At 38.9% G+C, this 26,414-nt stretch overlaps 1 protein-coding gene across 11 annotated transcripts in view; it reads left to right on the forward strand.

The window, feature by feature from the left end:
• ADD3 (adducin 3) overlaps positions 1 to 26,414 on the forward strand; it is a 144,731-nt gene that overhangs the window by 68,710 nt on the left and 49,607 nt on the right. The window contains exon 1 of one of the 11 annotated variants that reach the window (XM_063132631.1): positions 11,498 to 11,516. The exons of 9 other annotated variants lie outside the window; for them this stretch is intronic. The gene's annotated coding sequence lies outside the window, so the exon portion shown is untranslated. Of the gene's footprint in view, positions 1 to 11,497; positions 11,517 to 11,895; positions 12,007 to 26,414 lie in introns of those variants that run through there. One more of the 11 variants, XM_063132630.1, reaches the window with a different exon arrangement.

Here is a 26,414-nt window from a genome sequence, read left to right on the forward strand (position 1 = left end):
ACCGGGATATATATTTTTTTCAGTAATGGCTGATGGGATACCATCAGGAGGTCCGAGGGAGGAGAGAAGGCAGAGGAACTGTCAATCAAATGTTGCGGTGGATTTTACTCAAGTCCACAATAGCCCACAGTCACACAACGGTGGAGTTAGAACAAGTTGTGTGGGGAGTACTCCCTAAGAACTCAACAATTGAGTGGAGTTTTCACACTGCATTGACTACTGTGTTGTCTGAACTGAGGCAGTGTGTACTGAAGCTGGGTCCCTGGCTGAGGCACCAGGTGGAGGAGCTCTAGCTGGTGCTTTAGCTTGGGACCAAATGATGTCAGGGGCATGACACCATTATCAGGCCTGTGGATGGGGTCATTTGCCCCATCTATCCAATTATGTTTCTCCACCCCTATGCTGATTGATAGTCTTGTGGCAAAAGGCTGCATAGCAGGTGTGTTTTCTAGCTGTATATATTTTTTTGTTCTTTAAATCCAAAAAATATGAAGGAGAGACATGTGTTGACAAAGATCTAGAGACACATGTATGCTTTCCCCGAAGTGGTGAAACAGCTAGCTTGTGTTAATCATATTTGTTTTATTAATGTAAACAGTATTTTAAATGGTTGCACATATTAATCGCTTTGATGGATGACAGTCTTTTTTCTATCCTAAAACATATATTGGATATCTATATTCCTTTTGCAACTATTAATCATTCCTCTAATGAGTACATCAAAGCAAGGAGCTGCATTTCTCACACTACACTCCCCAAATCCCTGCCATTGGGCTGGTAGAAGTGGGGTTCCTTGCTCCTTCCTCCCTATGGCAGCTCCTTCAGCTCCCTGAAAATGCTACAGAAAGGGTTGGAGACCCTGCTGAATGAGGTCAACTGTGGTATGGGGCAGAAGCACTTTTCATGAGTGGAGCCCTTCCATCTATGGAAGTCAGATCTTGGATCTAACCCCCTGGTCTCAAGCTGGTATTGAATGTTGTAAAGTCATTCTGGATGATCTTTGATATTGTGTGACTTCATTTTCATTGCCTTAGGCACAGATGAAAACAGCTGTGAATGTTTCCTGTCTTTTAAGGAAGTTATGAGAGAGATGCAAATTTTAGAGCTGATCCATATCTTAAACGCTTATTCCTGCTGACTCGGTAACAGCAGGGCTTCCCAGTTCCAGGTGCTACTCATATTAGTTTCCTAAGGTGTTGTTATCTTGTAGTTTTTTCTCAAAAGAACCCTTAAGATAGTCTATTGATTCATAATGGACTTTTCAAGCCTAAAGACGTACAATTCTTTTCTTGCAATACATGTTCTATACATACAAACAGTAGTGAAGTTCTTTGAGTATGGATTCAGGTAGACAAATCCTGTCAGCCTGGCAGACAGCCATTAACATATTTTTCTTAGAAAGAGAGGTTACACTATTCTAAATAACTTTTGCTAGAATAAATTGTGTTCACATTATTAGCAAAATAAGGCAGTGGAATCAATTCAGTGGGCTGATTTGGGTAGGCTCTGAAATAGGCTATACACTTGTAACCCTGAGGGCAGGAATTGTTTTACTATTAATCTATGTAAGTCACTCTCACAGCCCTTTTTGGCTGAAGAGCGGGGTAAAACTGCTGTAAATAAAATACAAAACTATATTCTGAATATCTATTATTTTCTGTCCTTGTAAGTAGTTGTGACCATCCCAAGCTACATATGTGCAAGTAAAAACTGATCTACAAACTGAGCGATCATGGGTATGGCCTGTTTGTATGTTAGGTTTACAAGACTGTCAAAACTAGAAAACATACTGCGTGAACTAGACTTTTGTCTCTTCTGACAGGTGCTTCTTACCACAAAAGCTAGTGATGCAGAATTTGTGTATCCATAGAGTTTAGTTACTAATACTGTTTTCAGCTTATCCATCCTTGCACTCATATTTGTACCAGCTACTTCTCTAAAGCCAAACTTGAACCAGAGGAAAACCATGCCCCTCCTGGCATTGATTTATCCCACCTCTCTAAGAGGCATGCCCATAGTTTGAAAATTTTGGAACAAGAGTTTATTGGCAGATCGGAGCTATAAGTTTGCAGCCTCTTCTTGAGTTGCATTGAAGTGTATAGGCGTTTCCCTGTTCATGGTGTCTTCAATTTACTCAGACATGGTTGTGTTTGAATTAAATATTTGAACTAAAGGATATCTTATTTGCTTACATTCTTCAAAAATGTCTTGGTCAGACCGAGTTGTTCCATGTTTTAATGGTTTGTCTACATTGTTTTGTTTTTGTGTTTGTAAAATGTATAAATTGTTTAGACTTGGGATCCATAATTTTGAATACGAAACTCAAAAGCACTATCTTATTCCCATTACTGCTATAAAGTGCTGCTGACATTATACTTTGTATGTTAACTCTTTGCATTAAAAAACTGTTCTAAGACAGAGTTTTAGTTCAGAGGTGGGAAAGAATTGACAGTAATGTCACCAGAATTGTTATCTTTGTACCTTCTTGGCTTAGTAATTGTTTGCTTTTTGAACTTACCCTTTTGTCACATTGTTTGGTTACAAATGACTGGAAATAGGCAAGCTGAACTCTACTCTTCACATGTTACTAATGAAGAGCAATGTAACATGAGCTTGTAAACCTCAGTTGAGGTAAGTTCAGGGATCTCCAACACTCTGAGATATAAAGCCAAGGAAGGTGTTCTGGCAAGATCTTTGGTGTACTAACATTATAGATAGATGTTTAGTATCAGCCTAAACTGTTGGCCTCCTCTGCTTCCATCTTTTATTTATTTATTTATTTATTTATTACATTTTAATACCGCCCAATAGCCGAAGCTCTTTTGCAGAAACAATGTCAGCAATGTGTGAATAAGAATGTAATGGTTACCACAAATGGAGTCATTTCACTGCGATGGACAAGATTTTTGTTTACAAGGCACTATATTTGTACTTTTAATACTTTATTTGAAATTCCTCAGACACTATAAAGTAAGGAAATTATTGTATTGGCACATTTCCCTAACACTTAGGTGGTATTGAGAAAATGCATAGTGTTATACATTAAACTAGTGTTTGTTAAAGTGTGTGTGCATTTCTGTGTTATAGAAAAATAATTTTATTAGAATTACTTCATCAATTATAACAATTTTGCGTGGATGCTACTGTACTAGAATGCTGTTCCTGAACACCTATTTGTTTTGAGTTGGATCCTGTACATCACACTTCAGTACTGTTTAATGTTGGTATTAACTGACATTTGGAATAGTTTGACAAATTTAAATGTACACACCAAGTGTCTTGCTCAGTCATTTTTGCATAGGTCTGTCCTGTGCTGCATTACTGATTTGATATCTTGCCAGCTCAAACTAGCACAGCCACCTGTTTTTGTTTCTTTTAATCCTATGAGAATGGGCAAAAAGCAGCAGCTACTCTTAAAGGTGTATATACCAAGATCAAACATGATGCCCTTTCATCTATTTAGGATATGGCTGGTCTGTATAAATAATTGAAACCTTGAAGTTCATAAATGTGAGAATTGGACACAATGACTTTAAATAACTCTAAATTTTCATCATAAACTGAAGGTTGGCATATGGGCTATGTTTGGACAACACAGCAGTCAATGGTGGGTTAATAGTCAACTCCATGGTTGATTATTGAGGGGCTACTCCCCACCCCACACAACAAAATTATAATCAACTGTGGTGTGGATTAAGGCCAGTGTCAAGTTGACTATTAGTCAATGGTGTGTTTGATTGACCTATCCCCTGCCCTCTCCCCCCTCCTAGTCCTCCTGCTGGTATCCCATTAGCCATTGCAAGTTCTGTCAGCTGGACTAAAGCAGCAGTCGCCACATTGGTCATTCTTGCCATGGGACTCTTTAGTCACCAAAAATAACCAACTGTGTGTGATGGAATATTCAACAGTGCCAGACACACAACATGACAACCAATGGTTGTTCAAATAAATAATCAACTCTGCACAACGTTGATTATTTGTATTTGTTATTTCGACCAAATAACCAACAATGATATGAAAAACTCCCAACAGACGACACAGTAACCCACTGTTGACTGTTTAACCAACCCTTGGTTACCGTGTCATCCAAACACAGTCATGAACTGTGTAGTAGAATTATATGCAGCCTCATATAATATGTCAATTATGTCATAATTACACACTATCTTTTTCTATTGATATGAAAAATACTTTTTTTGAATTGTAGAGGTCTACTTTGGTATCACTGTTTTTATAGACATTGCTTGTTTTGATATACACTTTGTCAACTTGCAGTAAGAAGAGGAATATACATCAACCAAAAAAAGGCCCAAAGAATATCACCCTGATAAGGAACTGAGAAAACTGGGGTCTTTAAAAACAGCAGCATCATGTTCTGTTTCTGCCATACACTGTTCTTCCAAGAGATAGTTACACTTATTGTATCTACAAAGCTTGAATTCATTATATAAGGAAGTAAAAGGGATGTGCTCGTGGCAGAGAGTGATGTGCATATATTGGACAGGAGAGAAGCATTTTCCATAATCAACTATATTTCACACCAGGCAAAGATGTATTTGCATTAATGTATCCTATGTAAAAAGTGTATTTTGACTAGATGTTTAGCTTGAATTGTCTTTGGGTTGATTCTAAATATAAATAGATTGCAATAATTTTTATGCATAAAAATGTTTTTAGAAACTTGCATATAGTTATACTTGAAAAATATTGAAGCCTCTCATTTCTGGTCACATTTTTTTTCTTTTTTAAATATCATACATATCCAGCTTAAAATCGATAAAGAAGCCTTTTCAGTATGTATGTAAAGGGCCAATCCCATTCATAAAACTTCTGTAGATCAGAAATACTGGGGTGTCCATGTGGCAGAGAGGGTTATGTGATACATACAAATATTTAGCATGCTCAGTTCCTGTAAGCTGCACTCTAGATGCAAGAAATTCTGTACAGTGCACTGCTTCCTCATTCTACAAGGTGATGATTTGCTCCTTAGTAAAATATCCACGCCTCATGATGCCATTTTTTTAGATAGGTGTCTTATTTTATATATAATATAGGACAGAGAGTGTGGGAAGCTGCTCTGCAGATGTGTTCATCTCACCACTGAGAACTATCATTGACCATGTGTGTTTCTTGACCAGACATGTTGTGCTGCTTGAAGTTTCTTCATGAAATTGTTCTTCACATGCAACCTTGTGTACCACTGATTCTGTTCGGCAAGCACCTCCTAAAATACTAATGCTTTGAGTGACTTTAACATGCCACGAAAGGTAGAACCCTAAGAATGTCACACCTTCCTTTTGCCAGTAAAGCACAACTGCATCCACTCAGGATACATAATCTGACAGAGCTGGCAGTTGTCCATTGTTATCAAGGGAGTAGGGAGGAGGGGATAGAAAACTTGATCCTCTTAGTTGAGATATGCAGCACACGCTGCAGAGAAAGCCAGATCTGGATTTGATTTCTTCATCTCTGTGTGATCCAGTATGCATTCCTAACATGTTACAAACAGTTTCTGTTTGAAGGCACAAGATCAGTTTTCAGTGGCAACAACCCCTAAAGGAAACAGTCTGAGTTCTCTATATGCAAACATCTGGCCAATTGTGGATGGAATTAATTGCTGATCTCTGCTGCCTGTGTTTTTCTTCTCTTGTCATTTCCTTTGCAGCTGTGAAAGGCAATTTCTGAACCTGAAAGCATGGGCATTTCCAGCAGTAGTAGTCTAAAGTTACGAATATTATAGATTCATCTGAAGTTAAATACTTCCTGCAAGAGCACTGATTTTGAAAGCTCAAGAGTCATGCAGTCATATTTTGAAGGGGGTGGAAACTAAGCCACTAAGAGTATTTTTAGGGAGAAGATGGGATAAAAAAACAAATTCATAAAGCCTTGCAACTCTGAAAATGAAGACCCTGAAGTTTGTCAGACATCTTGCCCTTTATTTAGGAACACACTCATCTGCAAACTTTGGTACTTTGACTATCACCTTGTTTGCCTTTAACTAGTGGTAATGTTTTGTTTTATTGAGATATCGACTGAGTTCGCATGTCACAAGGTGCTGTGAGTTAGTAAATTCTTGGAGCCATGATGGTGTGTGCTAGCTGCCAGTTTGAATATGCAGACTCCTGGCTGGTAGTTGCCATGGCTTGTTGTGTGATCCTGAGCGGTGGGGGTTGTGTGAGGGTTAAACAACCCTGCATAACCCATGGTTTGTTCTAGGGTTATGCTCAGGTTATGCACAGCCCTTGTACAACCCCACCACCCAGGTTTGCATGATCCAGCATGGCATGGCAACTTTCAGCTGGGGCTTGCACATTCAAAATGGTTGCCAGCATGTGCTACAGTGCCCTGAGGGTTAATTAACCCATGGTCGTTTGTTGTGATGTGTGAATTGACCCATTCTATAAGATTACCTAAACATCTTGGTTTGTATTTAAAGGTACATATATTTCTATGGGTGAGAATGACAGTTTTATGTCTGGATATTTTTTCAGGAACACTTTATTGCTTGCTCTTTCATCAGGTCACAAATAACCAGCTACATTCATGAGCAATTTCTACCACAGTAAAGGTGTGGCAGTTAACATGTTGGCTTGCAGTTATTATCAGTAGGTATATTGCAATGTTAAGAGTACTTTGCCTCCACCCTCATATTCTATCACTGTTAAGTTAGTACAGGCAATCCAATTCTTAAGTGATTCTACTTTTAATTGAGGAAGTATTCTGATTGCTGGTGTGTTAGAAAAGATTTTGCAGGTGGTGGTTGTGATCCCAGTGGTGGAGATTCAAGAGGTAAAGCCAATTTGTAGCAGCTCTATTCGTATGGTGTGGTTGATTGGTTATATTAATTACATTTTTTTAAAGTCCAAAAAGTAATAATGAAGCTACGAAGTCATGTAAAACAATGTTAAATGAAGGCCATTGCTTTTATTCTATGTTGACTAATTCAGCAGTGTGACATGAAAATGGCTGGTACCATAACAGTACTTAAAGCAACAACTGTTCTTTTTCTCTCTGCATGAGCAACCACTCAGTTCCAAAGATGTGTGTCCATCTTTTTCCTTATTCAAAAAAATTATTTTATTTATTTATTACATTTTTATACCGCCCAATAGCTGAAGCTCTCTGGGCAGTTCACAAAAATTAAAACCATAATAAAACAACCAACAGGTTAAAAACACAAATATAAAATACAGTATAAAAATTGGCAGGCAGAAGAACATAGGTACATTTGATATTTGGATGTAACTCTGATATGCACAAGACAGGAATCCATTTAATTGTGCTTAATTTTTATTGCAGATCTATTCAATAAAGTGCTTTTCTTAAAGTCCAAAAAGTGACAATGAAGTGAGTGGTCCAGTACTGGGTTCTAAGCTGCAATCCTGTGCATGCTTAGTTGGGAATAAACCCCATTAAGCTCAATGGAACTGTCTTCAAGTAAACCATGCATAGGATTGGACTACAAGATACTGTTACTTTAGAAAGGTCAAGTGATGGAACTCAGGATGGTATAGATGAGCAGGAATATAACTAGCTTTGTCCAGTTATATTGTTCATGTGCCTGGGTGTAGAGGAATCCTGGCAAGCGTGTAATCCCTGCTTCCCTTTTATGTACATTTGGAGGGCAACAGGTTGCCTCTTACCAGACAGTTCTTTAGCCATTCCTGACAACCTACATTAAAATCATCCTGCAGGTTTGGACATTACAAAAAGCTATTCTGAGAATAAACCACTCTAAACAACCCTATTACAAGCTGTGGGTTCTCAGGGTGGCTTGTTTGCAAAAGAAAAAATCCACAATAGAAAAACTGCTCCAGGTTTGGATGTCACGCTAACCCACCCTGCAACCATCAATGGTAACCCACCGTAGTTTAGCATGATAAGAACCAGGTCACTGAAATTGAGTCCAAAGATAAGTGACTTAAATGGTGGTCCACGTCTTTTTGGGTGTGTTTGTTTTCCTCCCAAAATAAGATTTATGGAAGCAGAAATTTAATGTGCTTTCATTCATTACACAATCGTGTGCATGGATTTTTTGCGTCCTCCCTCAGCTATCTCATATTAAATACTTTTTGGCAGACAATGAGAGTTATGGAAACAATTAAAATTCCTATGCAACATCAGCTCACTTGTTTATTTGGAAGAGTGGGTGGTGGCTGGGAAATAAAGGGCAGATCCTTGCTTTAAAACAAAAGTAATTTGCTTTGGAAAAGTCTTTTCAACAGAAAATGTCAGTTTTATATGTGTGTAAAGCTTTATATCAAACAGCATTCTGAATACCAAGTCAAGCATAATGTTGAAAATATTAAGATTAAAAGCAAGTATTATCTGACAAGCTGTGGTATACTACTAATATGTAATAGGAGCTTGGTTTAAAAGGGGGTGGAGAGGTGGACACTTAGGTTTATGTTCATGTTACTATAGAAATGAAGAGAAGAGTTGAAATATTCTTTAAATGGGAAGCACATGAAACCTGTTAAGGACCAAAACATAGAAAATACCTAGGCTTGGTCCACTTATATTGTTCATATGACTGGGTGTAGAGGAATCCTGACAAGGCATGTAATCCGTTTTTCTCTTTTATGTAGTATATGGGTACCATTGCAAATAGGGAATGGAAAGCCTCTAAGACTTGCCCTCTGTTTCCTGTGACAGCTTGGTATCCCAGGTGCCCTGCATGTTATATATCTATGCATATGTACTGTATGGGAATGGTGTGAGTAAATGGGTCTTTGTATGCCCTATATCTATGGTTGGTAACATGGTGTCCACCATCACCAAAACACCCCTGGGCATCTCTCTTGTCGTGTACCAAAGCCCCCAGCTTTCCCATTTTTTAAAAAAATAAAATGTTCACCTTGGAAGACAGAAGAGCACCAGACGCCAGCTGTGCCAACACGGGCCCAGATCATTGTTATGAAAGGAAAGGGTTTGTGTTTTAGGGCTCAAACTCCATCTCTGAGATGTGTTCAGGTTCTTGGGCAAGTTACTTTGTCTTACCATCTCCATTTTACTTTTCTGTGAAACAGGTGTTTTGTGATGGCACCCTTAATACTTTCTCAAATTCCAAATGTGCCCAAAGTTTCAAGACCTCCGGACAGCACAGGACTGGATTGAGCTTGAAGTGTACAGATCACATATCCAATTTAACTAATATAAGGACTTTTTTTCTTTTGCAAAAACAACAAAACACAAGAATCTTGTGGAATAAGCTTTCATGGACACAGTCTACAACAAATGAACTGGACTGTGTTCATGAAATCTTATGCTGTAATAAATATGTTAGCCTTTAAGGTACCACAAGACTCTTTGTTGTGTTTGTTGCAATAGACTAGCGTGGCTAGCCCTGGGGGAATTTCTTCTTTTAAATTTACAAGCACACTAAAGGGGTTCTGTGAAACCTAAATGTAACTAAATGATTTTGATTACCATTCAATATATGCCAATACCTGATATGATGTCCAAATTAAGTACTTACTGTAATGAAGATGAGTAAGATCCAAGTTCAAGATTTGGACAAAATACATTTGGGCCACAAAATGTCTACTCAGTTTTGGCAAGTCTGAGGTGTTTTTTTTTTTAGGATGGGTTTCTGCCTGTTTAAGCAAAAACATTATTTGCCAATTAAATTGAAGTTGATGAAATTCTTTCATATGGCATCAACATTTTAAATAGTAAGTCTAATACTAAGATTAATAATTAAATTGGCCTCATGCCACAGAGCCATTTTTATTAATAGGCATTCATTAAATAGATTTAATCTGCTTAAGGTATCTTATGACATATATAATTGCATTAAGTTTAAAATAAGTAAACAACAATTTAAAAGTAAAATTTCCTGGATAAAAATTTGTGTTTAGGAAAAATGTTAGCCCTACCTTTGCTAAAATGATAAAGAAATGTACTTGAGTTTCCAAAATGTATTTCAATTTACCTCCTTTTTCTTTTTATAATTACATTTTTTAAAAGCCTATACTAAAATTTGCCTCATTTTCCATAACATATTTCAATTCAATAGCATGTCCAACAGAGGTTGAGTCATTCTGCTAAAATAAAACAGACAAATGTAACAAGCCAATACTATCCCCGCCCCCACTGAATGACTTTCTTAAAAAAAAGTCTTGAAATTTGGAGCAAAATTCAGGCATAACATGAAATACATCACACCCTCCCAGACCATTATTATTATTATTATTATTATTATTATTATTATTATTATTATTGAAGATTGATAAGACAATTGGCCAAATCTAAACACTATAAGGTCTTACACTTTAGGTGCTCATTTAGAGAAAATTGCTGCTCACCAGAGGGTATTTTATTAATTATTTTATTTTATTTCTGTACCACCCAATAGCCAAAGCTCTCTGGGTGGTTCACAACAATTCACAGAAAAATTCAAACTACAGTGTTATACACATTACAAAATACAACATGATAAAACATGGTCTAAAACTTTAACATAAACATTTAAAACAACAGCTAAAAAAGTAATTCAGTGAACAGTTTTAATAGTCCTGTTCAAAATAGCTGACTTTTAAGTGCCCCATCATATGCCATTAAGTGTCGGGGAGTAGAGGGCATTCTTAACCTGGCATCGAAAAGATGGCAGTGTCAGCACCAAGCAGCTCTCACAGCTGAGCTAGCAAGTTGCAAATTTTAGGAATATTAAAATTTGACTTCTCTCAATACCTCAAAAAAATTCTTGCTACCTGAGACCATTTCATCTCTTTTGTGTGTTCTTTTCTGTGAGAGCAGTGCAAGTGAAAATGCCCTGATCAGTTTTCATCTAACGGTTGAAAGGGGTGGTGGTGATAATGCGGGGGGAGGGAGGGCTCTCCCTTCTCTGTTTAGAGAGTAAATGATGTTCCTATAGATCTCTTTAAATCATCAGTGACAGGATACTGTAGATTTCCCCAGTATCTAAAACTCAAATCATCCTTGCTTAGATAGCACAACTTGTTGGCTGGGCCATTGTGAAGTACAAATAACTATGCTTTCATCAGTTTTGTATAGTAGTTTTCTGCACAGAATGAGCTCCACCCTTGATCTCTAGAACATGGATTATGAGAAGCTTGATGAAAAATAAGGGTCACCTCCAGGGCAAGATTTTTTCAGTACTGCCATATGTGATGAACATTGGCTTCCTGTTTTACTTTTTTTTTAATATAAAGCAATGTGGGGGCGCTGTTGTAATATACATCTGCTGGAGGGAAAAGATAACATATTTTCAGATTTATAAGTGTAGCAAAAATATGTTGTCATTAGAGATGTATCATGTAAAAGAACTGGCATTCTTAATATGATGTCACATAGATTTGTTTACAGAAGTAAAGGGTTCATTTTAAATTCTAAATTGAAATGAGTTAAAAGTTGTAGAAAAGAGATCCTGTACACATAAGGACTATTTCATTTTGCAAAAATAAACAGCATTGTGATCAGTGGTTCCGTATAGTCAGAGTTCATGAAGTTCATAATTCACAGAGTGACTTGAGACAGGAAGGCAAGATAAGGAGGTATGGCTAAATAACATGATCTGGGAATCCCAGGGTAAATAAAACTTGAGTAAAGTTGTTGATCTGAAATAACAATCCCAAATTAATTTTAGAGATAAGTTCAATATTGTGGATGGTATAAATAAGATTTTTAAAATGTTAAATCAACTGACTAAGCATAGATTAAACATTTTGTTTACTAACTGAATATCAAGTAAATACTTGAATGTTCTATGTACGTAATTTATAAGAATTAAACGATAACTTGTGATCTGGCAATTCTGCTGTTCGAGACATCGTGGCATGAACTTTGTGTAAGAGTGGGTTCATTCAATAAAAAAGGAGCATTTAAAGAGCCTTTTATTCCACCCATAAAGATGCTTTGTGCTGTAACTGCTGTGTATTTGACAGACCATTTGGAGAGAGATGCAGCCAAAGACGGTTTTGAAGCATATTTCTATTCTATTCTGCTAGAAACTTTCCCTTTATCGTTGCTTTAGCAATGGGAATGGTGAGTTTGAATTTGTGTGGATTATTATTTTTTCCTCTGCAGGGAGTTTTTACATTAATCCAAATCTCTTCTCTTGCACAGTATTTTTCTCTGATATAGTATTCTGCATAGTGGGTTCTTGAGAGAATAACAGACTTACATTTACAAAGTGTTATAATAAATCTAGGATTTGATATGGTTGGATTAGAAACAAGTTTTAGCTTTTACTATGTAGTTCCATGTTACTGGTTTGCCAAATTGGAGATAGGGTGACATCTGCACAAATAATGAGTTTTCTATACAGTAAATAATTATTCTAGTGCCAGGATGTGCTTTCTGTGTCAAATCTGACATTGACTGTGTTAACATCCATAATGTATATGGAAACAACTGCAGCTTTAAGCACTGAATGATATAGTGATAGCAGTGTGGCTATAGCAGCTAACAGAGTTAAATCTCTTAAAATGCTGGTATTCTCTATGTTAAGTAACAATAAGGTTGCTAGTTTTCCAATCTCACAGGAATTACACTGAAGTCTCTTCAGTCTGAATATTAGGGATAGACAATGAGTGGTAAATCACAGTTCTATGGCACAGGCATGATTGCCAAAAAAATAGATAATAATCAGGAGATTTGTGTATTTGGTGTTTTGTTAATACATATAGAGAACCATCCAGAGAGTTTCAGCTATAATAAATGAAATGAATAGAGATCAATATTCTAAAATTATTCAGATGCTTTGAAGGGACATGAAATCTGATCAATACAGATTAATCTGATCTGCAACGTTTGAGATAAAAGCAGGCTCAGGCATCTTGTTCTCATCATCTCATTAGAAACTTCCAGCAGGGAACTGTGCATAGTTCTTGCACATTAGTGTCATAAAGTCATAGAATCATAGAATAGTAGAGTTGGAAAGGGCCTATAAGGCTATCGAGTCCAATCCCCTGCTCAATACAAGAGTCCACCATAAAGCATACCTGACAGATAGCTGTCCAGGTGCCTCTTGTTGTACTGCTGTTTTTCCTGATGTCCAGCCGGAATCTGGCTTCCTGTTACTTGAGCCCATTAGTCTGTGTCCTGCACTCTGGGATGATCGAGAAGAGATCCTGGCCCCAAGTATTTGAAGAGTGCTGTCATGTCTCCCCTCAGTCTTCTCTTCTCCAGGCTAAACATGTCCAGTTCTTTCAATCTCTCCTCATAAGGTTTTCTTTCCAGACCCCTGAACATCCTCGCTGCCCTCCTCTGAATGCCCTCCGGCTTGTCTGCATCCTTCTTGAAGTGTTGTGCCCAGAACTGGACACAGTACTCAAGATGAGGCATAACCAGTGCCAAATAGAGGGGAACCAGTAACTTGTGCAATTTGGAAGCTATACTTCTATTAATGCATCCCAAAACAGCATTTGCTTTTTTTTGCAGCCACATCACACTATTGGCTCATATTCAGCTTCTGATCTACAACAATTCCAAGATCCTTCTCACTTGTAGTATTGTTGAGCCAAGTATCCCCCATCTTATAACTGTGTATTTGGTTTCTTTTTCCTAGGTATAGAGCTTGGCATTTATCCCTATTAAATTTCATTCTGTTGCTTTCAGCCCAGCACTCCAGCCTATCAAGATCACTTTGAAGTTTGCTTCTGTCTTCCAGGGTATTAGCTATCCCACTCAATTTTGTAGCATCTGCCAAGACTCTCGTTCACGCACTGGTTATCTCTCGGTTGGACTACTGCAACCTTCTCTCTCTGGCCTTCCTTCGTCTCACATCAGTCCGCTGGTCTCTGTTCACCACTCTGCCGCTAAGATCATCTTCTTGGCCCGCCGCTCTGACCATGTCACTCCACTTTTGAAATCTCTTCATTGGCTTCCAATTCACTCCAGAATCCAATATAAACTTCTCCTGTTGACCTTCAAAGCTTTTCACGGCCTAGCTCCTGCCTATCTCTCCTCTCTCATCTCACACTATTGCCCTGCTCGTGCTCTCCGCTCCTCTGATGCCATGCTTCTCGCCTGCCCAAGGACCTCTACTTCCCTTACTCGGCTTCGTCCTTTTTCTTCTGCTGCCCCTTACGCCTGGAACGCTCTTCCAGAACACTTGAGAACTACAAACTCAATCACAGCTTTTAAAACTCAGCTAAAAACTTTTCTGTTCCCTATAGCTTTTAAATATTGAGTTTGTTCTGACTCTATACTGTTTAGCTTCACCCTACCCAGTGCCTGTTTACACTTCCCTGTGCCTGTTTGCATTCTCTTTCCCTCCTTATTGTTTACTACAACTTTATTAGATTGTAAGCCTATGCGGCAGGGTCTTGCTATTTACTGTGTAATCTGTACAGCACCATGTACATTGATGGTGCTATATAAATAAATAATAATAATAATTTGATAAGCATATTTTGCAAGTCCTCATCCAAGTCATTAACAAAAATGTGGAAGAGCACTGGGCCCAGGACTGAGCCCTGCTGTACCCCACTCGTTACCTCCCCCCCTCCAGTTTGAGAAGGTACCATTGATAAGCAATCTTTGAGTACGATTCTGTAGCCAACTGTGGATCCACCTAATAATCGATCCATCTAGCCCACTTTTAGATAGTTTGCTGATCAAAATGTCATGGGGTACTTTGCTGAAGTCAAGATATATTATATCCACAGCATTCCCACAGTTCACAAGGGAGATTACCTGATCAAAGGATGAGATCCGATTAGTCTGTCAGGATTTGTTCTTGACAAATCAAATGCTGGCTTCTAGTAATCACTGCATTGTTTTCAAGGTGCTTACAGATTGACTTCATTATAATCCTCTCCAAAAATTTCCCAGGGATGGATGTCAGACTAACTGGTCTATAGTTCCCAGGTTCCTCTTTTCTGCTCTTTTTGAAGATAGGGACAACATTAACCCTCCTCCAGTCGTCTGGCATAGAATCATAGAATAGCAGAGTTGGAAGGGGCCTATAAGGCCATCGAGTCCAGCCCCCTGCTCAATGCAGGAGTCCACCTTAAAGCATCCCTGACAGATGGTTGTCCAGCTGCCTCTTGAATGACTCTAGTGTGGGAGAGCCCACAACCTCCCTAGGTAACTGATTCCATTGTCGTACTGCTCTAACAGTCAGGAAGTTTTTCCTGATGTCCAGCTGGAATCTGGCTTCCTTTAACTTGAGCCCGTTATTCCGTGTCCTGCACTCTGGGAGGATCGAGAAGAGATCCTGGCCCTCCTCTGTGTAACAACCTTTTAATTATTTGATGAGTGCTATTATGTCTCCCCTCAGTCTTCTCTTCTCGAGGCTAAGCATGCCCAGTTCTTTCAGACTCTCTTCATAGGGCTTTGTTTCCAGACCCCTGATCATCCTGGTTGCCCTCCTCTAAACACACTCCAACTTGTCTGCGTCCTTCTTGAATTGTGGAGCCCAGAACTGGATGCAATACTCTAGTTGCGCTTTTTATACTGTATTTCGTAATTGTGTTTTAAACTGTTGGGTGTTTTACTGTGGTTTTAATTTTTGTGAACCGCCCAGAGAGCTTCGGCTATTGGGCGGTATAAAAATGTAATAAATAAATAAATAAATAGACGAGGCCTAACCAGGGCCGAATAGAGAGGAACCAGTACCTCATGTGATTTGGAAGCTATACTTCTATTAATGCAGCCCAAAATAGCATTTGCCTTTCTTGCAGCCATATCGCACTGTTGACTCATATTCAGCTTGCGATCTACAACAATTCCAAGAGCCTTCTCGTTTGTAGTATTGCTGAGCCAAGTACCCCCATCTTGTAACTGTGCATTTGGTTTCTATTTCCTAAATGTAGAACTTGGCATTTATCCCTATTAAATTTCATTCTGTTGTTTTCAGCCCAGCACTCCAGCCTATCAAGATCACTTTGAAGTTTGTTTCTGTCTTCCAGGGTATTAGCTATCCCACCCAATTTTGTGTCATCTGCAAATTTGATAAGCCTTCCCTGCACCTCCTCATCCAAATCATTAATAAAAATGTTGAAGAGCACTGGGCCCAGGACTGAGCCCTGCGGCACCCCTCTCGTTGCCTCTCCCCAGTTTGAGAAGGTTCCATTAATAAGTACTCTTTGAGTCCGATTCTGTAGCCAACTGTAAATCCACCCAATAGTTGTTCCATCTAGCCCACTTTTAGATAGTTTGTTAATCAGAATATCATGGGGCACTTTGTCAAAAGCTTTGCTGAAATCAAGATATATGACGTCCACAGCATTCCCACAGTCCACAAGGGAGGTTACCCGATCAAAAAATGAGATCAAATTAGTCTGACAGGACTTGTTCCTGACAAATCCATGTTGGCTTCTATGTTGAAACCGGATTGATTTCAAGGTATTTACAGATTGACTTCTTTATAATCTGCTCCAGAATTTTCCCAGGGATGGATGTCAGACTGACTGGTCTGTAGTTCCCTGGTTCCTCCTTTTTGCCCTTTTTGAAGATCGGGACAACGTTAGCCCTCCTCCAGTCGTCCGGCACCTCACCCGTCTTCAATGACTTTGCAAAGATAATAGACAAAGGTTCTGAGAGTTCTTCCGCTAGCTCCTTCATTACTCTAGGATGCAGTTCATCGGGCCCTGGAGATTTGAACTCATTCAAGGAAATTAGGTGTTCTTTGACCGTTCGTTTATCAATCTCAAACTGCAATCCTGCCCCCTCAACTTCTGCTTCACTTTTTCCAGGGGGGTCATAGACCCGCTTTTGGGAGAAGACTGAGGCAAAGTAGGAATTGAGCACTTCAGCCTTTTCTTAGTCATTTGTTATCAATTTGCCGTCCTCATTAAGCAGTTGAACCACCATTTCTTTCCTCTGTCTTTTACTACTCACGTATCTGAAGAAAGCCTTTTTATTGCTTTTAGCATCCCTCGCTAATCTCAACTCATTCACAGCTTTAGCCTTCCTGACGCCATTTCGGCACTTCTACACCACCTGTCTGTATTCTTCTTTTGTAGCCTGGCCTTCCTTCCACTTTCTATATGTATCCTTTTTTGTTTTTCATGTCATCTCTAAGCTTTTTGTGGAGCCACATTGGTTTCCTCTGTTGTCTTCTATCTTTTCTCCTTGTTGGAATTGTTTGTAACTGTGCCTTTAAAATTTCCTTTTTTAAATACTCCCACCCATCCTGCACTCCTTTTCTCATTAGGCTCATTTGCCATGGGACCTTACTTATCATAGTTCTGAGTTTATTAAAATCAGCTTTCCTAAAATCCAGAGTATGTGTATGGCTACACTCAACTTTTGTCTCCTTCATAATCAAGAATTCAAGTATGATGTGGTCACTTTCCCCCAGAGTTCCCATAACTGCCACTTTATCCACTAAGTCATCCCCGTTGGTCAATATCAAGTCAAGGATTGCCGATCCTCTAGTTCCTTCGTCCACTTTCTGTAGGAGAAAGTTATCACCCACACATATCAGGAATTTCTTGGAAGGGCCGCTTTTGGCAGTATTGGTCTCCCAACAGATATCAGGGTAATTGAAGTCCCCCATCACTACTACATCACACTTCCTTGAAACACTGGCAATTTGTTTCTCAAAAGTTTCATCCTCGTCTTCTCCTTGATTGGGTGGTCGGTAGTAGACTCCGATTATCATATTCTTTTTATTCCTTGCCCCATTTATTTTAATCCAGATGCTCTCGATGGGGCTCCCAGTCTGATCCGCCTGTATTTCTGTGCAGGGATAGGTATTTTTAACATATAGTGCAACTCCACCTCCCTTTCTATTTCTTCTGTTCTTTTTGAACAAGTTATATCCTTCAGTTGCTATATTCCAGTCATGGGAGTCATTCCACCAAGTTTCAGTTATACCTATCAAGTCGTATTTGCCTTCATGTAATAAGAGTTCAAGTTCATTCTGTTTGTTTCCCATGCTCTGGGCATTAGTATATAGACATCGAAGACCATGTGTTTTATAGTACTTGACCCGTCTTCCATGTTTTTGCAAACATAATAGACAGTGGTTCTGATAGTTCTTCTGCCAGTTCCTTTATTACTCTAGGATGCAGTTCATCAGGCCCTGGAGATTTGAACTCATTCAAAGATATTAGGTGTTCCTCGACCATTTGTTAATCAATCTCAAACTGCAATCCTGCCCCTTCAATTTGTACTTCACTTTTGCGGGGGGGGGGGGCATAGACACACTTTTGAGAAAAGTCTGAGCCAAAGTAGGAATTTTCTTTGTCATCTGTTATCAATTTGCCATTGTTATTAAGCAGTTGAACCATTATTTCTTTCCTCTGTCTTTTACTATAGGGTGACCATATGAAAAGGAGGACAGGGCTCCTGTATCTTTAACAGTTGTATTGAAAAGGGAATTTCTGCAGGTGTCATTTGTATATATGGAGAACCTGGTGAAATTTCCTCTACATCACAACAGTTAAAGCTGCAGGTGCCCTGCCCTCTTTTAAATCTGGTCACTCTAGTATAGCTCCTGCACCTTTAACTGTTGTGATGAAGAGGGAATTTCACCAGGTTCTCCATATCTACAAATGACACCTGCTGAAATTCCCTTTTCTATGCAACTGTTAAAGATACAGGAGCCCTGTCCTGCTTTTCATATGGTCACCCTATTTTACTATGCACATACCTGAAGAAAGCTTTTTTGTTGCTTTTACCATTCCTTGCTAGCCTCAGCTCATTCTCAGCTTTAGCCTTCCTGATGCCATTCCTGCACTTCTGTGCTACCTGTCTGTACTCTTCTTTTGTAGCCTGGCCTTCCTTCCACTTCCTATATCTGTCCTTTTTGTTTTCAGGTAATCTCTAAGCTTTTTGTGGAGCCACATTGGTTTCTTCTGTTGTCTTCTATCTTTTTTCTTTGTTGGAATTGTGCCTTTAAAATTTCCTTTTTAAAAAACTCCCACCCATCTTGGACTCCTTTTCTCTTTAGGGCCTCTTGCTTTGGGACTTTACTTATAGTTCTGAGTTTATTAAAATCAGCTTTCCTAAAATCCAGATTATATGTATGGCTACAGTCAGCTTTTGCTTCCTTTAAAATCAAGAACTCAAGTATGACATTGTCACTTCCCCCCAGAGTTCCTGTAACTGCCACTTTATCCACTAAGTCATCCCTATTGGTTAGTATCAAGTCAAGGATAGCCAATCCTAGTTCCTTCCTCCACTTTCTGTAGGAGAAAGTTAACAGCAACAGATGTCAGGAATTTCTTGGAAGGGCCACTTTTGTCTCCCAACAAATATTGGGGTAATTGAAGTCCCCCATCACTACTACATCACACTTCCTTGAAACACTGGCAATTTGCCTTTCAAAAATGTCATCCTCATCTTCTCCTTGTAGACTTCGACTATCATGCTCCTTTTATTTCTTGCCCCATTTATTTTAATCCAGATGTTCTTGATGGGGCTACCAGGCTCATCCTACTGTATTTCTGTGCAGGGATAAGTATTTTTAACATATAGTGAGACTCTGCCTCCCTTTCTATTTCTTTTGTTCTTTTTGAACAAATTATACCCTTCAATTGCTGTATTTCACTCATGGGAGTCTTCCCACCAAGTTTCAGTTATACCTATCAAGTTGTATTTGCTTTCATGTATTCCCCCCTTTTGTTGTGAATATTAACAAAATAGAACATGTGGTGGTGGGGGTGGAATAGAACATTTGTGAAAATGTATACTGTTCATATAAAAAAGATTGGGGAGAGTTAAACAAATGTTTCAAGAAAAGCAGACCAGATATCTGTGTATTTGTACATTTGCAAGTTGCCTCTATATAACATGTTCAAAAGTTGATAATGTTATTAAGTTCTCAATCCATTGCATTATGGGAGGTCTGAATTTGTCCTTCCAGTGTGATAGTACAAGTCTTTTGGCTGTCATAAGGGATCTGAAGATCCATCTGCGCTGACCATGTGTTAACTTCCAAGAAGCTGGTAGGTAGTTTAGGAGGACATGCACATTCTTCCTTATTAAAGATTGTTTCAGTACAAAGTTCATCCTTATTGTTACCCCCTCCCCAAAAGAGGCAACTTCATGTATTAAGAGTTTAAGTTCGTTCTGATTGTTTCCCATACTCTGGGCATTACTATATAGACATCGAAGACCATGTGCTTTATAGTCTGGTTTCTTTCTTATACTATTGTGAAGACTATTTTGGGGCACTATTAGAGCTGTTCTCTCTATTATAATGCATAAATCATCATCCGTTGTTGCCTCCAAGTTTACGTCTCCCTCCCCCGTAGGATTCAATTTAAAGCCCTCCAGATGAAGTTCTTCATGCTGTGGCCAAACACATTCTTCCCAGCCCTTGTAAGATGAAACCTGTTCCTTGCCAGCAGTCCATCTTCCAAGTAGCATAGTCCGTGGTACCAGAATCCGAATCTCTCACATCGGCACCACCTTCGTAGCCAATTGTTCACCTGGAGTATTTTTCTTTCCCTTTCTATTCCTTTCCAAGTACTGGGAGGATGGATGAAAAAACTATCTGGGCCCCAAAGTTTTTGACTTTCCCTCGCAAAGCTTCAAAGTCTGACTTGAATGAGTATTGCTTTAACAACTGCCATCTTATCATTTAAGTCTTCTAGCCAATTAGATAAACCCAGGCCTTAGGCTCTTAAGGTTTGTTTATATGCTCAAACATGTCTCCTCTTTATGAATACTTTTAAATTAGGTGGTGGCAGCTGCCTTCTTCTTCTTCTTCTTCTTCTTCTTCGTGTGGTATGGATGGATTAGAGAAGGAAGAGGCAATATTAGATGATTTACTAAGTTAGAACAAGACGAAGTAAATAGACCAAAGAAGTAATTTATAATATCTTATTGAACATAAAGATAGATAAATTATGATATATAAAAGAATAGTGATTTTCAAACACCAGACATATGGAGGTTTTTGTGGAACTGGATAGATAACCATACAGTAGTAACTGTTTTAAAAGAATAATTCCAGTGAAGATTACAAAGATTCAACAAGAATATTCTGATACTTGTTAGATATGCAACAGAGAGAGGAGTTGTTGTTTTTATCACCCTTTGTCTCAGGCAGTGGATCAGGTTCAAGCCCCTGCAGCTGCTTTGCTCTCATCATTGCAGCTACTTTTGTCAAAATTGGGAAGTCAACCACCACCCACCCCACTACCATAATCCTCCCTGCAGGATGTTGGGCCATATTTTAGGGTGGCAGGTTTGGGCAGTACTGGTAACCCAGTCTCCAACCACCACCCCCATCTTCACCTCACTCGCTGCCTCCCTTGCCCCCCTTCATTCACAGATGAGCCTGCATAGTGCTTTCCCTCCTCTACTGGTTTGGAGGTAAGATGGAGTCACTGCAGTGGGAAGGAAGAGGACAAGAGGAGGCAAACACCATGAAGCAGAAGCAACTGTGGTAGTGGCATCTGCTTGCTGTTTTGTTGGCTGGCTGGCTCACTCATTCACTCCTCCTCTTGCATGGTAAGCAAGTCCCAGTGGCTGTAAAATCACAAAACCCACAACTGAACAGAGCTGAGAGTCTGGGGAAATGCCCCCAAGGCCCTGTTGGGGTAGGGAAGAGAGAAGTTTGCAGCAAAATCAAACATTGTGCCAAGCTTCTACTTAAGGCAGGGATAGACAAATTTTGGGGGCACATTTGGAAATTTGAGGAATAGTTGTGGACCCCACCACAAAATGGCTGCCTTATGAGGTGTGGTTAGTCACAAAGGACAAGTAACTTTCCCAAAAGCCTAAGTACAAGGTGAGGATGGGGTCTGAGTCCCAACAAGCTAAATGATTTTAATATTTTAATGTATTAGTTTTATATGCTTTTAATTAGTATTAAAGATTTTATAGTATTTTTTATTTGATTTTGTTCCCTGCCTAGATCCAGATAAATGTGTGGTTGTTTATTTATTTATTTATTGCATTTCTATACCGCCTAATAGCCAAAGCTCTCTAGTTGTTGTTGTTATTATTATTATCATCTCCTTTGAATCTGCACTTTTCAATGCCCATTCAATGCACTTTTCTGCACATTCATTTTTAAAGTGGAAGGGGTAGGGTACCTTAGGTGGGTCCTCAGGGGGACACGGGGGCTCATGGGTACCCATTGCCTATCCTCAAATTACAAAAAAGTGGAAAGGGGTGAGAAAAAGATCCTGGATCAGCTCAATCCAACTTTGATACAAATCCCCAGAAAGAAATGTGGAGGGGGAGCATATGGGGGAAGACCCAACTCCTAGCCACATTCAAAAATGTTTATTTCATTCTCTGCACACACAGCCCGCACCCTGTCTTCCTGGTCAGCAGTTTCCCCTCTCCACAGGAGTAAAATTTATTTATTTATTTATTTATTTATTACATTTTTATACCACCCAATAGCTGAAGCTCTCTGGGCGGTTCACAAAAATTAAAACCATGAAGAACATAATAAAACAACCAACAATCTAAAAACACAAATACAAAATACAGTATAAAAAGCACAACCAGGATAAAACCATGCAGCAGAAGTTGATATAAGATTAAAATACAGAATTAAAACAGTAAAAATTTAAGTGTAAGTTAAAATGAGTTGTTAAAATACTGAGAGAATAAAAAGATTCTCGAAAGGATATAATATGCAAGTTCCATTTTTCAAAGGAAAAAAATCTTCTAATTCAGAGATTTTGCCTGTTTATTTCCCAGCTTGAAAAGCAGATTAGAAGGTGAATCAGTGGCTCTGTTGGGTGCTTGAGTAAATTTAGAGGGTTAGAATCTTGCCTGTGGCTGGCTGCTAAGCCCTGTACAGCTCACGGGCTCAACAGCTTCAAGGCCAGGTCCTGGTCCTATGGGTGCCAAGGTGCTTTGTGAATCTATCATGCCACCACCAACCCTGCTTTAAATGGTGTGTGATCAGCAGTGGGGTGGGCATCTGTGGGAAGAAAGAATCAAGAGATGGAGTTGAGCTGAGGAAGCCCACACTGTGCCGAAGTTGTGTAAATGTGGAGAACAGTACTGGCAGAACTGGATTCAAATCTTAGCTCTGGGTCAGCCTGAACTTGGCCTTAATTTTCTACTTGTGAAATGGAAACAATAATGTTGCCCTTCCTCCTGCGATTCCGGCAAAGATTTGTAGAGTAAGAAAGAAATTATTGGGCCAGCCGTGAAAAAAACTAAGGGATTCTGGAAATCAGTACTAGTAGAATCAACAAAACCGTAATGTGAAATTATGTCTTTATTCTAAATTGGTTTTTTTGTACTTTAAAGGACAGGTACCCCAGGATAAAGAAACACTTTCTCTCCACATGATTTTAGCAGCTTGAATAGAAATAGTGCAAAGCACTAGAAATAAAATGACATTGACAATAGGTCATTAAATTATGCAATATATCAACTTTAACCTGGGCTATTTGAGCCAAACAGGGAAGGGGTACTCACAATGGGTTTGAACAAGTTTTAGAATAATTTAAACAATTGTGGAATAACAAACAAATCACAAATCATCTATATGTGTGCTACACTTAAACCTTAAATTTGTAAACAAAAAGCTAACATGGTTATACTATGGTATTAAACAAAATAATGTGATTGATAATCCTTTTCTTTTGATAATAGGCAACTATCAAAATAAAATAAAAAGCATGTTTTCTACTAAGAAATTGAAGTAAATATGTGAAAGGTTTAAGCCAAACAGTTTCAGGATGATCGATATGAGAATTCCTACAAAGAGATTGTTTATACTAAATAGAGATAAAGATAGATAGTTTGGGGCGGGAGGGGTTTTTATTAGACTTTCCTTTTGTTTCTGGGCAAGTTGTAGTATTTTTTTTATACATACACTTTCTCATATTTAAAATAGTAACATTAAAATAATAACAACTACTAAATTCAAAGGTAGTCCAAAATAATTTTATTTACATCTCCTTGCTGATGAGAATAGATACACTGTGCTTTAGTGGAAAATTATAAGCCACACACTTTGGACATTGCAACTTGCCTGTAATGTTTTACATGGTCACTTACTTTAAAATGCAAAAAGAGGAGAGTCCAGTCCTTGTTCTTGCCAGAGCTTGGGGATTCTGACAATGCAGTCCTATGCATGTTTACTAGATTGTCAAAACCTTTAGGAATCTTTTTTGTTCAGTTACTTAAACCTTAACCAACTTGTTCTTTGCCAAAATATACCTTACCTGTCTCGAGTAATTTTTGGTTTTGATATCTGAAAGTTCATGAATCTTTTTTCTGAGTCCAAGCATATAAAATGAAACATTGACACTTAATGCTGAACATTGGTGTGCTTGTCTTGTGTTATTTCTACATTTTAGTTCTTTAAACCTCTTCCTTACTTCATTGAATACTGAAAATGACATAAATTGACATAACATTTCTGAGTTGTGTTGAGGAAACAGAATGAGAGATGAACTTTAACCTGCCATCCTGGCAACAAATGTACATTGTTGTAGAAGCAGTAATTCATACAGTGTCGAGGATAGGATGTTCGTAAAAATGATTCATACTTGATCACGTGTGTGTATATTTGATGATGTGACTGGTATGTTTGCCAAGGAAAGGTGTCTAGCATGAGGGATCTCAGCATTGATTTCATCAGCTGTTATCCTGGCATAAGGACTAAAGCAACTGTAAGTATGTGCTCAAATACCTGTCTAATTGCCCCAGACAACTGCAACTTAGCTGCCAGCAGCCAGGATATATTATAATCCTGGGAAGTATAGGTTACTAGATCTATATTCTTAAGGAGGATCATTAAGACTTTTTTTTAAGGATCCACAATTTTTGTCTGGCACCAGTACCCAAACCAAAATATTGAGCATCTGCCCCTACAATGAAGAATAATGAACAATGAAGAAGGATGTTTCATGTTTCCCCACTCTCCAGGTGACCCTTACATTGAATGAGTAACTTTGCGTCATAGAACTGTAGCATAGGATTAGCAAGTGATTATTTCCTTATTATATTCCTTGAATAAACATTTTCTCTAAATTTGGAGTGTGGATTTCTGACCAAAGTCTAAGAGAGAAGTTTTGTCTCCCCAGCTGTCTGGCCATTTGGTCCTCACTACTAGAGTACTCAAATTATTGCCTATGGGTAAATAGGAGGAATACAAGCTGCCTGCCAGTGGTGATGGGAGGATTCATTTGTTACTATCTCAAGCCCAGGCAAGTAACTAGCTCATAGTTCTGGTGGAGCCCACCCCAGCATGAGAGGATAGAAAAGGAGTGGGGTGGCAGATTACTGAGCTGACAGATGAGTGCGCAAGCGGCCTGCCTTGCAAGAGCAGCTGTGGCACAGGAAAGAAAAATCCCATCACACTTGCCCTTTTGGCTATTACTCAGTCATAGTACTCCAGGTGCCTTGATCTCTCAGCATCCAAGAAAGCCCCCACTTCCCTTTCTCACGGAGAGCTGGTCCTTTTGGCGGCTGTTCAGCTGAAATGTCCTGGGCTCCTTGGGAAAACAGTGACAAAACAATCCCCAGCCTTGGAACTGGGGAGGGGAGTTTTCTGCACAACCGCTGGACACTCTCTGCCCATCTCTGCAGCTCATTATTTGGGAGGAAGGTTGGGATTTGTCACCCTTACCATGGATAGCCTGACTTTTTTTCATCAAACTTGATATGCTGCAGAAATAATGTAAATAGCTTTCTGCATAGAACGTTTTGTGCTCTAACGTCTGAAGGAACACAATAATAAAAAATTTACCACTGTTCAGCACCCTTTTTGAACACGTAGGGCTTCAAAATAGACTATGTTGCCTCTTAGAATTTTGTAGAAAGAAGTTTGGTGGTTTGCCACTCTGCCAATATGGGCGATAGCTGATCTTAAGATTCTGGGAAGCAGGGATCTTGACGTTTGAGAGATTTGTCAAGAGCTTTGTGGAAGTCCAAAAAAACTCATTCTCATTCTATCCATGTGATTTTGGCCAATTAGAGCACCTTTTCCATGGTAACCTAAGTTAATTTGGTATCTGAAATATGACGGTAAAAGCTGGGGGCAAGAGGAATACATTCTTTTTTAAATAAGTTAGGGTGCTTCCAGACAGAGCATTCCAAGCACTACCAGTCAAAAAGCATTCTATTCTGTCTTTTCTTGGGACAGAAGGGAAAGAAAGAAGTGGAAGAAATCATAGTCTGACACCTCTGTAAAATTATATGAATGGGGCAAGGGGACTGTACAATAAGACACCCTTAGTCTATTGGAAATGAAATTGGCACTTAACATTATTGACTTCAAAAAAGCCATCATCTGACAATAATCAGATTACATGGTGAGCCTATGTAGTTAGGAGAGAAGTAAAAGCCAATTTTTACCAAGTGAGGGCAATTGATACCATTCTATCCCTTATACAATATAAGCTTATATTTTCCAGCATTCTTAATTGTGTGGAGAGTCTCCATGGATACAGGGCCCATTCCTCTTGAGATTATTTGCTCTCAACAAGTAGAGGGCAATGGGCTAGCTCACTCCCTTTCCTCACACATTTAGTCTACACAGATTCCGAATGCTCAGTTAGGGGTAA

This window comes from Elgaria multicarinata, chromosome 8 (assembly GCF_023053635.1).
Source record: "Elgaria multicarinata webbii isolate HBS135686 ecotype San Diego chromosome 8, rElgMul1.1.pri, whole genome shotgun sequence".
In the NCBI taxonomy this organism is placed as follows: Eukaryota; Metazoa; Chordata; class Lepidosauria; order Squamata; family Anguidae; genus Elgaria; species Elgaria multicarinata.